The 14474-nt window shown below is 27.9% G+C and overlaps 2 protein-coding genes across 4 annotated transcripts in view; one reads left to right on the top strand and one right to left on the bottom strand.

Annotated features, from left to right (window-relative positions):
* Positions 1-14474, top strand: part of SK (small conductance calcium-activated potassium channel) — a 106660-nt gene that overhangs the window by 17649 nt on the left and 74537 nt on the right. The window contains exons 1-2 of one of the 3 annotated variants that reach the window (XM_067263591.1): positions 3218-3359; positions 4548-4706. The exons of 1 other annotated variant lie outside the window; for it this stretch is intronic. The gene's annotated coding sequence lies outside the window, so the exon portion shown is untranslated. Of the gene's footprint in view, positions 1-3217; positions 3360-4547; positions 4707-14474 lie in introns of those variants that run through there. One more of the 3 variants, XM_067263590.1, reaches the window with a different exon arrangement.
* Positions 1-14474, bottom strand: part of LOC136969431 (octapeptide-repeat protein T2-like) — a 31550-nt gene that overhangs the window by 8362 nt on the left and 8714 nt on the right. The gene's annotated exons all lie outside the window — the stretch shown is intronic.

Here is a 14474-nt window from a genome sequence, read left to right on the forward strand (position 1 = left end):
AAAAGGGGTGACTCCCCATCTCGATGACCCTGTTCATTGTATAGGAATTATATAAGGCAATGTGTGAGGAATTTGTATAGGGCAATGAATGGGGAAATTGTATAGAAAAATTGTGTAGTGCAATAATTAAACAATGTTTAAGTCAAATTACAAAAGGGTATCAATATTAGCAGTGAGAAGGGCCCTCAATGCCTTAAACAAATCCCTTATTAGGTATAAATTGCACGTTAAAATCAACTCGATAACAATTATTACGTGTTATTTGGGTTAAAATTTGTAATTATTGACAATATTTATGTTATAGAAATGAAAATTTCTATTGATGATTTTGAATTGTTATTTTATCGTCCAAATATGCACTTTTTTTAATTTTTTGTAATTAAGTTTGCTTTAACATTAAGAATTTCTTCAATCAGATTCTTTATTAATTACTTATCACCATTAAATTTTAATATATTAGAAAGAAAATTCTATTTTAAAACAACTTTAATGGCTTAAAATGGAATAAAAGTTCGTGATAATATATGACAATGCTAATAATAAATTCTATTTTAAATCTAGAAAATAATTAACGGGCGAATTTAATTATAATTTTTGCACGATTTTTTAGTTTTTTCCCCATCTAACTAATTAAATATTTGCTAATGATAACAAAAGTATTCTCAGAAGGTTGAAGATAATCAATAATCTCAATTAAATTACAAATTTTTATAATAAAATCGGAAAATTATCCAGCATCACGAGCTCGATCTTCCGCATCCCGGATGCAAATCTCAATTATCTACGTACGTTTTTCTCATTTTTAATCACGTTTAGATGCGTAAAACTTCTATTTTTGTAGTTGTAAAGGCTATGAACGTTTTGTTTATGTGATAACATCAAAATCAATAATTGGGCAGGATAATCTATCATCAAATTTAGCAGTCGGTTCAGCCGACAGTATGCAATTAGCGTTATTTTTATTCTCTTCATTAAGCTGTTTTATGAAAATGAACTTATCTACAACCTTCAAATAATTAGAAAGACGATACACGGTTAAATTTTAACAAAGTTAATTAATTTAAAAGATGCGTGATTAATTTCTACTCGAAGATGTACGAAAGGTGTTTCCTTCGATTACCGAAACGTGTGTTGTTACTGCATCTTCCTCCTCCTCCTCCTCCTCATCATCATCATCATCTCTAGTTTACATCAATTGAAATTTCTCAAAAGTTTCTATATTTATCGATTTTAAATATTCAAAAACAAAATATTTTATTATTTTACTTTCCCAGATGTTACGTTAATATAAGAGAGGGAAAGTATGGCGATCGGTCAAAAATTGACACCCAAATTTTTTACAGTTTTGGACTCGGAGCCTTGAAACGTCGAGAAATGCAAATATGTATGGGGGGAGCGATTATGTTCACTACTTTGAAGCTTAATAACTCCCGTGTCTTTTGTCAAAAATTCCTGAAATTTTTCACGGATGTTTGTGTATTAGGGGGTAATGTTTTTAGAAATTTTCAGAAAAATCGGGCTATTATTTCGGGAGATATAGCTCCGCACTCTTAATAACTCTCCAACTAATCTGACGACTTATGAAGATAATTGTAGCAAATATTAGTGATGAAAACAAATAAAGAACACCGTAAAAGTCTAGCAACAATGTTGCCAGCTTCTTTAAATATATTTTTTTCCTTTCTTGAAAATTATATTACAGTAAAAAACCTGTTTAAACCGGTTAAAAAATTATTCTTCCCACTTAGGCAGGTTTTTATTATTCATGTTTTAATGCAATAATTTATAAATTACTTTTATTTTACAAGTTTAGTAAGTAAAAGTTTTGAATTATTTACAAATTTACATGTTTACAAATTAAAATCTGCTCTTTAGTAAATTAATTTTTTATCGTTTTAACACTTTTAAAAGTTACCTTTTAGAACTTATTTTTTTAATATTTTTAATCTTTTCCCTTAAGTTTCTTAAGCATCTTCTAAAGGAAAACAAGTGATAAATGTTAGATAAGAGGGAAATGACAGGATTTTTAAACTATTTATAGAATTATAAGATAGAAATGTTTACCCAAAAAAATCTCTTGAGGAAGAAACAACACACCTTGATTTCTCTACTTTGTTTCTGCATCCTCCAAGAGCATATTATTAAATACATTTATATAAAATTAAAATGATTAAAATTTAATTAATTACATTAATAAATTAATTGAAAACTTTAAATTTTCATTATTCTACAAGAAATAAATTATTAATTATCTTATTGTTAATTAAATTTCTGTAATGGATACTCCGTATTCTCTGTTTATCACTTTACAATTGTATAAAGATAATAAAGAATTAAAGCAGAATATTGAATACATTTTAATGGATTTTAATGTATATTTTTAAAATTTTAATTAAGAAATAAATATTCTTTATCCGTATTTTAATTATTCGAAGAGTTTTAATGAAAATTACAAGCTTCGTTCCGCAAAAAAATGCTACTTTTTTTTAAAAAAAAATATTATTAAAGTTTTATAAACTTTAAACTTAATCTAAAATGCCTGTAGAATTTTCAATGTATATGTTTATAAGGAATTTATGTCGTTCTGCACGTATCAGCAGGTTTATATCACTAGAATAACAAATTAATGGCAAGTTGGAAAGCTGAATTTGTAAGATATATATATATATGAATAATTAATCTTAGCGGTGAGTTAAAGCGAAGAACACACAATTCAGGTATCGAAATTTATATTTCATGTATAATTATTCGATTATTCAAATGATATTATTGATACTTCATCTCATTCCGGATGCAAAACAGCAATTTCTTCAGCTTCACCCTCCAATTTTCGAACGGGTGACGAAATTCTTTTAATTTTTTTCGTTCAGAATCAGCAATTTTTCTTCGTATTTAACTATTTTTAGCGTGTTTTTACTAAGAAAAATGCGCTCTCCTATAGAAAACTTTCTTCTCTAATTTGACTAATGTTCTAGATAAACGTGTTAATTGGTTTTTAATGACACAGTTTTGAAAATATTATTTAAAATAATAATAATAATAATGAAAGAGTAGGTTTCTGTATACTTTATGTCGTAATTTGTAAGCATATCTATAGTCTAGTCTAACCCAGATACCAATTTTGAAAGGCAGACAAGTATAACAGAATTTAAGAATAGAAGAAGGACTGTAAAAAAAAAGAGAGAAAAAGGTTATATTTATTTGAACCTGAAAGAAGATTGGTTGCTAGCTGTATAGTACTGTAGAATGGAAACTGCATTGAATGGGATTCGGAGGTCAGATGCTAGATGGAGGATCGCGAGAGACAGGATAAATGGAGAAGCGTAGTGATGACTTGACAAAGTCACTATCCAGAACTGGTTAGTTTCAATCTTTTTATATTGTCCCCTATACCGAATTTATTTAAAGAAATTATATAGTTTTTTATATATAAAATAATATATAAAAAAAAGTAACCATGTTGTTAGAGTTTATCTTTTATCTTCCACAAAAAAATATCATTAAGTAAGCAATTTGTCGAGGAGAAAAGAACTTCTTCCACGTTATAGATAAGAAGATAAAAGGGATTTATATAAGTAAAATTCTATATATAAACCTTTATTTTAGTTATTTCTTTTTTATTAGAAAATTTCTATTTTGGGTTCCTGTCGAGAATTTTTCTACCTTTTAACGCTATGACTGATAAATAGGTTTTTTTTTCCAGTCGAAAAATAAATACTCCAAAATAGAATATTTACGTAAATAGTATAGGAGCTATATTTTGGCAATGATGTACGATGCGAAAGCTTAAAGAAGTGTACGGTTTTCAATTGTTTCCTTTCACTCCAGTTTTATTTGGCTGTAGTTTGGTATTCCTTAGTCATTGGTGGTTACAATTCTTTGCTCTCCTAATAGCGTTTACGTCTGTTGACATTTATGTCTATGATCAGAATAAGAAACTCGAATTTACTTTTTGTAGAAGTTATTAAATAGTTATATAACGACAAAAGGAAACGGTAAAAAGAACAATAAGCTCTTCTTATAGGATACACTGAAGCTTTCTAGACTATAAAAAGCTGTTTTTGAATTCTAAGAAAACCTTTAAAGCTTGGTTTTTCATTTTATCCACATTCAGGAGACTACTTTTTTTTAATTATTTATGTTCTTAATATTGTAAGATTTGCTTTAAAATGTATAAAATTTTGAAATTTACATTATGAATTCAGCATAATTCTCGTGTTAATTGAGTATCTCTACGCAAAATTTCTCAACAGATATCTTATTTTGTATCAGTGCCAGGGCTTCCCTCCCTCTAAAATCTTATATATAAGTTTACTACACACTGTTTTTTGTAATTTTCTACAAAAATCATGCCAGAAACTAACGAGTCATTTATGAATCACTAAAGTTTTATTATCTTTTCCAACCTATCGATTTTTCTTAATATCAAAAACGCATTAAGATGCTCCCTCTCTCGCTCTCTCTTAACAATTTTTACACAAAACAATTCCCGAAAAATAAAGAAAATGATGGAAAAACTCAGTACTTCTTTTTTTTTAATACTGTAGGCTTCAATCTTGACATTTGCCATCCAGCCTTACCTGAAGCAGTAACAGACACTTTAATTAAAAAGCCTAAGGCATGCTGACTCTTCTTTCTTCCAAAACTTTACTAGAAAGTCAACGTTGACAGGTGGAGAGAGAAGAAAATGTCAAACGGAGATAGAGGTGAGCGTCATTGACCTATATCGGTTTTTTTATCGTGACAAAAATAGCATAAAATTCTTAAAATAGATATCGGTTAATATTTTACTTTTGCTGTTGACTGTCTGACGCCAAATGGGGTGTGGTTGCTTGACCTCAGCCACTATCGTTCTCTTGTCAGACCCCATAATTAGATTCTTTGGTTCCGTTATGAGTGTTCCTTTAACGATCACTTCTCCACTCGCTTTCTTCTCCACTAAATTTGCTAAATATTGATTGCTACTATGCCAAATAATGATTAAGTGTAAACTCTGATAACTTAAAATCAATGTCGATATAGCCAACTCGCCCTTATTTTTTTAAATTATGAGAATTTTGTAGTGTTCTAAGAGCCTTATACGTAATTTATACATCGATATCAATGGTTTATCTACACGGAAAATGTAATTTTTTTTTTTTTACTTTTCCGGCTGTTATGTATAACGGAGGGAAGATCAATAAATAACCCCCTAAAAAACTTTTACACTTTTGGACTGGGGGGGACCTTTAAACGTCGAGAAGTGCAAAAAATTTGAGGGTTTTTCTGTATGTATGCGTGTTAGTAGTTGTGTATAGGGGGCAAAATTATGTTCATATACTTTGAACTTAATAACTCCTGTGTCTTTCGTCCAAAATTTCTGAAATTTTGCAGGGAGGTTTGTGTATTAGGGGTATTGATGCTATTAAATTTTGGTAGTTAAAGGTCGAGGGATGGGAAAATACAATGGAATTATGTGTCATATTTCGAGTAGGGTGGGACATAATGAAGATTTTACTCGTTATTACCATTTACAATTTCTTCCAAATCTCATCTCTACTCTTTTTCCATTACATAAGAATTAATCATATTAAAAGTTTTTAAAAGGAAATCTCGTAACAGATGGAGTCACACGCAATTTTAACTTGTTTGCTGGGAAATTTACGCAACTCTTTGCTGGCTTTTTTTTTAAAATATATTAATCAAAATCGAATGGAAGAAACTTAAGAATGATGATAAAAAATTGATTTTGCAATAAATAATTCTGTTTGTTTTCTTAACTTTTTATAATCCTAGGATTTTTTAGCTTTTTTTTCTACTTTTTGTACAATTTTTAAGTTAATTTAGTGAATAATTCGGTAGTTTTCTATCAGTTCTAAAGCTGTTTTATAATTTTTTTTTTCTATTTCCGAGTAGACACACTAACGTTCCGTATGTTTTATTTATTATTTTCCGCATCAACACTTCCACTAGTTTCCGGTTAACATGAAATGTTCAACAGTTTTACTACAAACAAGCTGAATTTTAAAATATAAAGATAGAAACTATTAATAAATAAATAAATATATATAAAATAATTTCTTTACTAAAATATATAAGAAATTAATTTAATTAATTTACCTTGTAACATAATCTTTGTTTCCTTAATTTAATAAATAAACACGAATGATTTTCAATTGTTAAAAAAATTAATAATAATAATAATTAAATGAGAAAGAAAGTTAAAAGATAATTAATTTTATTTTGTGGGAATTGTGTGTTTATAATTGAGTATTTTTTACTGTTTCCCCCTCTTTCTTAATTAATAATAAACACGTTTATCATTTTAGCCAATTAGCGCTGATTAAAATTAATTTAACTAATTACTAAATCATTGACAAATGTCATTATTATGTTAGAAAAATATAAAATGTCACCATCATAATTCAAAAAACAGTATACGCCCTTTATTATTCAACAGCATGATTCTGTCTATGAAAATACAATCATTACTCAAGTGAGTTTTTAGTCACCTACAGTTTTTATTGAACAGGGAATTTTAGATTACTTACCACGATCCGGTAACATTTTATGATTAAATGCTCCACTCGATAAAGGTCTCAGCTTAACATGAGCTGTGTTCAGCAGCATTTTAAATACTCTGTTATCAGCTGGAGCCGAGTAATGAGCTGAACAATGAAACAGTCGAAAAAGCAAAGAAAGGTACCGATTTTATTAATTAAAAATGTTAATAATAACAACGGTTTTAATTCGAGCGAGGAGGCCCTAGCGAGTGTGAAATACCGAAGCTTCTTTTCAGTACTGTCTTGTAGTTTTCCTTCCTTGATAATTATACTGATTATTGAGTGTAAGCGTAGAATAGCAAGCCCTTATTTAAGTGTAGACTATATGCTATATAGCTTTCCTCTCTTGATATTGTATTGATATCGAGAAGCCTCTTTTCAGTACAGTATAGAGTCTACGTTATAAAGCATACCTCTCACGATATTGTATTGATATTGTCTAAGCGAGGTCCTAGTGGAATACGAGGCCTCATTTAAGTGTAGACTATATTCTGTAAAACCTTCGATATTGCATAAAGTATAGGGCCTTGACTTAATAATTTGATAAAAAGTAAATGTTTCTCCTCTATACACATCAAATGCAATGGAAAGAATAATTTATTTTAAAAATGTTTTCGATACTCTCGTAAATATTTAGTGCTGTCAAATTCTGGCTTCCTCTGTTAGGGCCTTCTAGCAAGTACCGAATTCTGTGTACTGGATGAAGATCGAACGTAGACAAGCATATATTTTGTGGGGCCTCTATAAGTGCGAGGTCTTAGACAAAAACCTAGTTACTTAGCCTAAATAGCCACTGTTTATTTTACATCTGTTCAGAGTGTTTACAAGATGTGAGTTAATAGTTTATTATTAAGAAAAAGGCTGTTAATGTTAATAAATTAATTGATAAAATAATTATGTTCTATTATCAAGTTAATATATATGTTAACAACAATAACATATAAAAACAACATTAAAATTAATTAAAATAAATGCATTTTAATAATCAATTTTGAAGTTATTTTAAATTTAAAATATTTTTTTTTCTTCAGACAATTAATTTTAATGAGCAGGAAATTTTTTAATATTTTTTTTTCATAAAATTTTCTAATTTTAATATGTAATTTTTAATAGATAATTAGGAAATAGTTTTCCAGAATACGTTATGTGCCTTACATGTAAGACTATAATTTCCATTTATTTAAGCGCTGATATGAATAATAAATGGCCATAATTGCTTGAAAATATATTGTTACTACTATAGTAGAATAAAAATTAAAAATAAAATAATAATTTATGGATCTATTCATTACTTAAAGCGAAATAGCTATAGAGTATAGCAGGGATTCCCAACATTTATTGCTTATTGACCCCTTTCTAAAGTAGATTTAATTTGCTGACTCCTTTCTACACGTTGATGAAAAATAAGAAAAAACTCTAAATAGGAATTAATAATATTTTTTTAATTTTGTCCAGAGATCCCCAAATGACACCTAGGAATGTATTATCCCTGGATAAACCGATCCCACGTGAGTCACAGTGGGTTATAAGAACTTTACAATAGTTTTGTATAGGACACATTACAGATAATTCTATAAGAAAAAATCCAGTAACGAGTTGTGTAACTTTCCCGACAGAAAAGTTAAAATTGTGTTTGGCGCCATCTGTTACGAGATTTTATTTAAAAACTTTTTATATCACTTATTATTATAAAATGAAAAAAAAGCTTAATTTTTGACGTTTTAGAAAAAATTGTAAATGCTAATAACGAGTAAAATCTTAATTATGTCCCACCTCGCTGGAGATGTGACACTTGGCCCCTTTCTATCTTTCCATCCCCTGGACCTTTAACCACCAAAACTTAATGACATCGATGCCCCTAATACACAAACCTCCCTGAAAAATTTCAGAAATTTTGGACAAAAGGCACAGGAGTTATTAAGTTGTTATTATCAAAATGGTGAACATAATCGCGCCCCCTACACGTACACACACTAGCACGCATACATACAGAAAAACCCTAACTTTTTGCATTTTTCGACGTTTCAAGGTCCTCGAGTCCAAAAATGTAAAAAATTTGGGGGTCATTTTTTACTTCCCCTCTGTTATATGCAATAGGCGGAAAAGTAAAAAAAACTGAAACAACTGATTCAATAACCATAAATTTGTGTAGTGACTGCATAATTGAATTTATATAATTTACGATTATTATATTATTAACCATAATAATAAATTATGTGAATAATTGTTAGTATATGAATCTACATTTACTTATAAAATATTCTATGTTGGATCATAATTTCCGTCTAAATTTTTTATGTTATGTTAATCTGAGTTGTGATTATTTGTTTTATCTTCCAGATTATATTGTTATAACGATAATAAACTCCTTGTAAAAGCAATAAACTGTATCAATAAGTTATTATTTTTAAAATAACTTATTAAAGATTATCAACAACCTCTATGGAATAATAACGTTTGTTATTCAATAGCAACATTTTTTTTAAATATAAGTATATTATTTAATAATGTAGTAATGTTTATGTTTACTTAATATGTAAATTTTTACTTTCCCGACTGTTATATATAACAGAGAGAAAGTATGGAGATTGTTTATAAAAATGTGTGAGGGGAGAAAATTGTTTATAGAGTGTTTGGGGGCATTTTGTTCACCCTCTTTGAAGCTTAATAACTCCTGTGCCTTTGGTAGAAAATTTCTGAAATTCTACAGGGATGTTTGTGTATTAGGGGCATTGATGCTATTAAATTTTGGGGGTTAAAGGTCAAGCGAATGGTGAGATAAAGTGGAGTTATGTGTCATATTTCGAGTGAGGTGGGACATAATGAAGATTTTACTTGTTATTAGCATTTACAATTTCTTCTAAATTACATCTCTACTCTCAATATTATGCTTTTTTTTTATTTTTTATAATAATTAATAATATTAAAAATTTTAAAAATGAAATCTTGTAACAGATGGAGTCAAAGTTGCGTAACTTTTCCGGCAATTTTAACTTGTTTGTATACAATACATACATACATTGCACATTATTATCTGTGTATAGATTACCATATATCTCGGCGAATAAGACGATAGTTGAACTATAAAAAATGGCCCCGAAAATCCGGGGTCGTCTTATAGGACAGATATATGCTAAAACTACAAAACTTCGACGAAAATTTATACATCGTCTTATCCGCCGAGATATACGGTATATTTTAACATATTTTATTAAATGTTTGATATTTTTAAATTAAAGAAAAAGTCTAACGTTCTATTTACTTGCTTAATATTAGTTTTAAAAATGTATTTATAGTTTGTAAATTATCTGAAAATTACGCAGCAATATTGTTTTTTTGTTACCCGAACGCAATCAATATCAAAGAACATGAAACTGCATGTTAGCTCTAACCTTTATTATTCATTAGAAGGGCCGATGTACGGATTTTATTACACGACAGCGTGTTTACACTTATATAAAATCCCATACGTATTTCAACTGGATAAAATTACAATATATTTTTTCCTAAAGTTTTCCTAAAAATACGTTAAATTTATATACAGATACATATGTTTGAGGTCGTGGTTGCAAATAGAATTTCTTTCCTCTCGTGATAATACAAATTTGATAAATTGAAGGTACACTTCTTTGGTCTAACTACACCAGGGACGATAATTCTTTATAACAAATTATCATACAGTTGAAGTGCCATTTCTGAAATGAATTTAAGCTCTGTAGAGAAGGATAAACTTTCCTTTTCTATCAACAAAAATCGCTTGAAAAACAAAAAATAAATTTCGATAATTAGGAACAAAATATTTATATTTATTATTCTACAATTGTTTATTTTGTTTTTCTATTTATTTAAACGACATTTAAATATAGAAAATGTCTACGTTACTTCATAAAAGCACACGTTTTCCACTTATAATTAGGTTGCAATTTTCAAATTTCAGACCTATACACTCGCACTGTGGTCCGTCTGTCTGTTTGTCCTTCGTTAATATTGATAACAAAATTAGATACATGAAAATCGAGACCGGATACAATAAATTTAAAGCTTTTAATATTGAGAATATCTGTAAATATTCCTAATTTTCTTTTGAATTTATAGAATTTAAGTATATAAAGCGAAGAGTATATGATGTTTTGTTATTCAAATTGATTTTTTTGTGTGATATATATATAACTTTTTTCCCCCTAGAAAAATATTGTATAAAATTGAATTTTTAATAAAAATAATCTTACATAATGTAGTTTATACACTAGAGAAAGCATTAAATAAGAATGGGGTTTTTATTTTTGTATGTGTTTAATAAAAATTAAAAGTGTTTGAGGACAGTGTCCTTTATTGCTGTAATAAGAGAAATGCATTCAGGTGGATTCCAGGTGTAACCGGTCGATAACAAACTGGATCTATTTAAAGTAGACTTCCATTTCTCGGTACACATCAACGAACAATTCCCAGAGAACCGACTGGGATTATGTAGCACATTTGCCAATGCATCATCCTCTTTATTCACTCCACAAAAATACTTGCTGACTCTATCTAATTGTCTTCTAAAATATAGAAAAAATTCATATTATTAATTTTTTTAAAGAAAATATTTCAAAAATAATTTTTCAATATTAAACAAAAATTTTCTGGTGTAAAAAAGACCAAAAGAATAGAAAAAAGACCAAAAAAAATAATAATAATGGACATATGAAAACAATTTAAAGTACAAAAAATTCAGAAAATAATTTTATTATTTTTATTAAAAATTAAATTTTTTTACATTTCTTCCTAATGATTTAATTTAAAATAATTAAATTAATAATTATTTAATATATTTTATAAAAATTATACAAAAAATAACTTTTTTTTCCATTAAAATATATATTTTATATTTATAAATGCTCTATATAATAATAACAATAACAATAATAATAATTTAATTTAAATTTTAAAATAAAAATGTTTTCTTGTTTTAAGTATTTAAATCGTTTTTATTTTAATGTAATTAAATTATATAATTAAATATTTATTTTCTAAATGAAGGCAGAACTCATCAGAATTCTAGAAATTTTATTTAACTTTTTTTATTTTTCTTCGATTTAGAAGAGCAAATTTATTAAATTTTTTCCTTCCTCTTACAGATAATTTTATTGTATTCAATAGAAAAGAATTAGCAGAGTCTCGAGATGATTATGTAATTCTAAAGAACCTAAATAATTAGAGAATTTTGTTCCAGATCTATATTTTCGAATGACTAAAGATCGCTTCTCTAGCACATGTTGTTTGGTTGTTGTCGTAAGGAAAGGTCAAACTTCTCTTTATTTTCTCTAGAAAATTGTTGCTACTTCACTTTATTTAGGTTATATTTATCTTTTAATTGGTATATACATAAATATCCTTTATTTTCTTTTACTAAAACTGGAACAAAAACATATATATGTGTGTGTATACACCTATACACAAGCGAAATCATCCGAAATCAATAAACGTTTGGAGAAATCCATTCTGAGGATTTCTATAAAAATATAAATCATAAAAATTATATAATAATTGTCGATAAGTCTCTTAACAAGATTCTTACAAGATGTTCAAGGACACGTGAATGTTTCATGAACTGTTATTGATTGATACAGAGGCATACAATCCTGTTAACTCGGAATTGCAACTCATGGCTTTCCTGTTAATTCAGAAATGTAGCCAGCACAATATTAGATTTTCGGTAATTCGCCGTTCTAAGGCTATTGTTAGGTTATAATTATTCTCGTTGCGCTTGCCACTAATTCAGGATTAATATTATATTAGCACGATGGAATAATTTGGTAGAGAACACCGGGATGAACGGAATAGTTAGTCAATATCTTCCTCTTCAGCATCACTGAATGAATACAATAGAAAGTGAAGCATATACAATTTCTATCATAGTTTTATTAGTTTGCTTAATATAAGTGTTCTTAATATATAATTTAAGCTAGAAATCCAGAAAAATCCAACTGACTTATTTAACTTAAGATTGTTCACCATCCATTCCGTTAATGTATAGGGAGGAGTTTTAATATCGTTGAAAGCCAATCCAATTTAATTGATGGGTAGCTCAAGACTTATGTTACTAGAATAGGACAATTTCTTTCGCGGAAGCTACTCCAAATTTAAATTTTTTACATCTCAAAAAGCGGTTAGAAACCATAAGTGTGTGTAGACCATCAAAGAAAATGTATACTTTTTTATTTTTCCAGCTTACTCTCTACAGGTTAAAACGTTAACCAGCTTTTCAAGTATCGTACGGTACGCTTAATTGCATTTAATTAAATTATACAACCATTTAACAATATAAAAAATATTACTCGAATGCCGTGCAGTTAACTGGAAATATTTAAACATTTCATTTTAATTTATAAAGCTGTAAAAATTATGATATTTGTACTAAGGGGGTTACAAGTCTTGGAACATTACTAATGTTTAGATTAACAGATGTATCTCTAGAGATATAGTAGCAGACATGATAGGCTTATTAACGTATAATTCTCCGAAGATTATGATCCTAATATTCATTTTACTGTTTATGTATATATAATGTCCATATTAATCTGAAATTCTAGAGGTTATTATGCATAATATTCGCATAAACGTCGCTCTGTATATCCTGTACAAGTTGCAATAAATGGATGTATAAAACTCTCTCAATGATAAACTACTGACATATATTTGTTTATACAATTCGATATAAAAGCAAAAATATTGAATTATTTTATGTTAAATTAATTTATACGTTCGCTTTCTTTATTAACAGGGCTACCCAAAAGCCAAAATAGACCCGAACGACTTACCTTTTGAGGCTTTTATTATATTAAAAAATTAAAATAGAGTTTAAAAAGTTTTTTATATTAATTTTTATTAAAGTTAATCGATTTTTCTAATATAGAAATTTAATTTTAAAATAATTATTTACTGTAAACTTGATTTTAATGATTATAATTTAAAAATAACGAATACCTTACAATAGAAGTGTGTATATGTGTACACATGTACATAATTCTCGGTCATAATGTGATTAAGATGCTGTAAATAGCGATAACATTAACACCTTCCACTTTTAGTTCAATGCACCCTTTCAGAATAGAGATAAAGTAGAGTACCCTTCCAGTGCTATATTATAATAGCCATGCTCTATTAAGGTATTAAATGGGGCGTGATTTTCCTAACATCACAAAAGATACATTTATCTGAATTTTTTCTGTTATAATTAATGTTTATTTATTCTATGAAGGAAAAAAGAGATTTTGAATTTAAAAAAATAATAATAATCTACAGAACATTAAGCTTAAGCATTAACTTAATTACATATTTTAAATATTTTTAAAGTTGTATAAAAGAGTATATAAATATTTTTAAAAAAATAATAATAAAATACTTTAAGGAAATTGTGTTTATTTTTTTATATTTTTGAGTAAAAAGACTTGCATTATATGAGAATTTAAAATAAAAATAAATATTATAAAAGGTTATAAAAGCAACTTTAAATTTCTAGAATATGCATTAAAAAACGTGTAAAATCTGTCATACAACAACAGAAAATATCGAAATCCCGAATTAAAAAAAGCCGGAAACGTTGTTGCTAGACTTTCCCGGCATTCTTTGTTTTCATTCCTAATAATTGCTACTATTGCCTTTAAAGTCTTCAGATTGGTTCGGGAGATATTAAAGGGGTGGGACCATATCTCCAAAAACAATGGTCCTATTTTCCTGAAAATTTTTAGAAACCTTAACCCATAACACACTAATCACTCTGCAAAATTTCATAAATTTTCGACTAAAGGCACAGGAGTTATTAAGCTTCAAAGAGGGTGAACAAAATCCCTCCACACAAACTCTAACATCTATACATATAGAAAAAACACCCGATCATTTCTCTGTGTTTGAAGGTCCCCCGAATCTAAAAATGTAAAAATCTTAGGG

This window comes from Centruroides vittatus, unplaced genomic scaffold (assembly GCF_030686945.1).
Source record: "Centruroides vittatus isolate TY-2023 unplaced genomic scaffold, ASM3068694v2 contig_1787, whole genome shotgun sequence".
NCBI lineage: Eukaryota > Metazoa > Arthropoda > Arachnida > Scorpiones > Buthidae > Centruroides > Centruroides vittatus.